Raw genomic sequence first — 4,423 nt, 5'->3', positions numbered from 1 at the left:
AGATTCAATTTTTTTGCAGATATTGTTGTTAATGGTAGTTGTAATAGCTTCATTATCATTATTATTATTACTTTTATGTCGTTACTACTGCTACTAACACTACGACTAGTATCATTATCATTATGAATATCGTCATCACCATGATAATCATCTTTATCATCATCATAATCATCATCATGCTAGTGTTTCTTTGGTCTTAAAAGTGGCAGATAAAGATGAGCATCTATGACTCACTATAGAGGACCATGACATTACTGTTATCATCATTAACATATTTTTATTATCATTATTATTTCTTTTTCTCATTGTGAAATTTATAATTATCTTTATTATCAATATTACCATCATGACCAATGTTATTATTTTCGTTCTTACTTTTCCTATTATCATAATCACTACTACTAATTGTCATTATCATTATCTCTATTGTTGTTGCTGTTTTTGTTATTTTCATGAATATAATCATTGTTATCATTATTACTATTATTGTTATAATCATTATGATAAATAGCATCGCCACTTTTATCATCATTACTATTGTTATCATTATAACTATCTTTATTATTGTTATTTCTTTTTATGATTATAATTTTTAGTATTTGTATTATTGTTATCACTTTTATTATCATTATCATTTTGATTTTTGCTTTCATCATCATTATTACTATCATTATTGTAGTAACTATTACTATCATTAACTGTGTTGATATTATTATCATTAATATTATTGTCATTATCATTATCAATATTGGATCACAATCAGTCGCTTCGCTAAAGGGCGTCTGAATTGACCCGCTGCAAACACACACACACACACACACACACACACACACACACACACACACACACACACACACACACACACACACACACACACACACACACACACACACACACACACGCACACACACACACACGCACACACACACACACACACACACACACACACACACACACACACACACACACACACACACACACACACACACACACACACACACACACACACGCACACACACACACACGCACACACACACAAACACAAACACAAACACACACACACACACACAAAAAAAAAAAAAAAAAAAAAACACAAACACACACACACACACTCACACACACACACACACACACACACACGCATACACGGACAAACACTAATACCCACACATGATACCTAGACGGACACGCTCATGCAATCGTTAACACACACACACACACAAACACACAAACACAAACACACACATACACACACACACACACACACATACACACACACAAACAAACACGCACACACACACACACAAACACGCACACACACACACACACACACACACACACACACACACACACACACACATACACGCATACACGAACAAACACTAATACCCACACATGATACCTAGACGGACACGCTCATGCAATCGTTAACACACACACACACATACACAAGCACGACAAGGACGCAGACGCTCTCCCCCTCTCTCAGTCGCATACATACAAACACACACACTATCTCTCTCTCTCTTTCTTTCTTTCTTCCTTTCTTTCTCTCTCTCTCTCTCTCTCTCTCTCTCTCTCTCTCTCTCTCTCTCTCTCTCTCTCTCTCTCTCCCTCTCTCTCTCTCTCTCTCTCTCTCTCTCTCTCTCTCTCAAAATCATTTTACATAAATACCCCTCCCAACCTACACTCAGTGCCCCTCGGCCACGGTGGACGAGCGGGCAAAGGCGCCGGATTCGAACGCGCGACCGCATATCCGAATTCGCGGTCGCGGGTTCGAATCCCCAAAAGGGAGCAAAAAATGCTCCCTCTGATTGCAACATTGCCCGGGGCTGAAAGACATGAAAAGCTCCGGGCTTAAAAAAAAGCGCCGTTGCAATCAGTTTTGATTTTAGATTACTATGCTGTCATCATTATTATCTTTTTCTTTTATCATTATCAATAATAGTATTAGTATTATTATCATCGTTTTATTATTATCTTTATCATCATTATCACTCTTTTCATTATTATCATTTTTATTATTTTGTTATCATTAACATTATCAATACTGTCATCATCCTTATTTCCATTTTATTATTATTATTATTGTTTTTCTTATGAAAAATATGATTATTTTTATTATTATTGCTATTAATATTATTGTTCTTACTGTTATTTTCATTATCACTATTGTTGTTGCGTTTGTTACTTATCACGTGACAATAATGCGATGACACTGAACTTGGTTGCAGGGATGATAAAAGCTGCATTTTGGCGAACCTTTCCAGAATAATCCGTTTTGAGCTCTGAGCATTTTTCTCTCAGATTTTGGATGATTCGAAAATCTACGACGAAGGAGTTTTTTTATTGTTTTGATTTAATTATCTCTGTCTCCTGGCTGGCTTTGTTTTCGATACTATTGTTGCGATTTCTATTCTATATTCTATCCCATTTAATCTCTGTAAGTTGGGTAGGCGCCTGAATAAATGAGGCACTGACAAGCCTTTCGTCCGAAGCGGTTGAAGTGCCATCGTCTCGGCACCATCGCCTTTGCCTTCGTGTCATCTCGAGCGAAAGCTTTTCTGGAAAATGACACGATTTTCCCGCTCATAGATTGAGACGATTCAGAGTATGGCAATTCTTTGTATTGGTAATTACTTATTAGATATTCATTAAACAGAATTTAAAGATAAAATCCATACCTGCCACGATATCACAAAAATGCCCGGTTCGCCAACATTAAAAAAAAAGCCAGTAGCGGTGAGTGAAACAGCTGATCAGCTGACCATCTACTGCGAGGGAAAGAAGAAACGTTTTGGAACCATATAATTAATACATTTATAGCAAGTGACGATGCATACCAAGGAAAATAATTGTTTGATACTACATATGAATAAAAACCGGTACACTGTAATTCAAATTTCTCATTTTTACAACTAATAAAACTGTACTTTTATAATGCCATCGCTCGGGATCGAACCGAGGACCTTGCGCGTGTGAAGCGCATGCGATAACCACTAGAACACGGAACCAGAAGTATTACTTTGTCAGTGTTTTGATGAAATTACTGGTAAATAAGAGAAGGAAAGATAGAGCGAGATAATAAAAGCGAGAGAGAGAGGACATGGGCGACAGAGAGCGAGAGTGAAAGATAGAGGGAGGGGGGAGAGGGACCGAGAGAAAAAAACAAGCAAGAGAGAGAATGGCGTATGCATAGTAATGAGAGATCAAATTGTGAAGTGTTCCGTGTTATTCCCTACCGCCTGTGCAAAACAAAAGAAAAAAACAATCCTGGCGGCTCTCCGGCAGTGCAATCCATCTTCATCCTTCAAGATCGGATTTTCCCTCAGGTCGTTCGTCTGAACCAAAGGAACCGCCTTAATCTGCCCGCCTCACCCCCGGTCGCCTAAGTAGGCCTACATGTGGTCATCTGGGATTTAGGAAACCAAAGTCTAGGCTGGATACCTTGCCTTCTAGTATAAGCTGTGCGCCCTTGTTAGCGACACGCTACAGTGCCTTTGTCCTGCTGTCTATATAACACTTTCTCTTTATCTCTTTATTCATAATTAGCAAATACACCTAAACGACATATGTAAAAATAATTATTTGTAATTGGATTATTTCTTTCGTATGACATGAAAAAGTCTCCCGCTCGCACAGTTAACCAAACATCTCTTCCCATATTCATAATACTATGACACAAATACTACGACACTCAAGGCTACTTCCGTCTCATAATCCACCATCTGAATCAATTTCCCAACACACTGAATCAGAAAGTTAACGCGCGCTGAACCAGAGCGAATACCACTCGCAATTAGTGGCAGGTGTGTACAGGTGTTGAACAGCTTCTCGTGGATGGAGTGGATAGCAGTGAATGTTTTGGATCAACAAGAACAACAAGAACGCGAAGGGAGAGAGGGAGAGGGGTGGGAGCAGTGAAAGAGAAAGGCGAGAGGAAGGGAGAGAGGGAAAGAGAGAGAAAGGAGACGGAGTACAGAGAGAAAGAGAGGTGGGGGGAAGAAAAGATATATAGTGTCTGAGAGAAAAAAAAGAAGGAGAAATAGAGAAAGGGAAAGAGATGACAGAAAGAGGGAGGGAAAGAGATAGAAAAAAGTCACACAAAGAAGGGGAGAATTTGTGTGGAAGAGTAAGGGGGTAAAGGGGATGTTTGGGAGGAAGGAAGAGGGAGAGAGAGAGGGGAGGGTGAAATAGAGAAAGTGATGGAGAAAGAAAGATTGGGGGTAGGATGCAGAGAGATATAAAGAGAGAGGTATATAGACAAAGAGTCGCGAGAGTGAGAAAGAGCGAGAATGAGAGAGAGATAAAGAAGGATGGAAAGATTTTTAGTCAGAGTGTGTGTTTGAGAGAGTAAGATAGATGGATAGAGAAAGGGGAAGGAGATGGAGAGACAGAAATAAAGATAGAAAAAGAGAGAGAA

Source organism: Penaeus vannamei, chromosome 11 (genome assembly GCF_042767895.1).
Source record: "Penaeus vannamei isolate JL-2024 chromosome 11, ASM4276789v1, whole genome shotgun sequence".
NCBI classification, from domain to species: domain Eukaryota; kingdom Metazoa; phylum Arthropoda; class Malacostraca; order Decapoda; family Penaeidae; genus Penaeus; species Penaeus vannamei.
The sequence above is the reverse complement of the archived record's forward strand: the minus strand, read 5'-3'. Positions refer to the sequence as shown.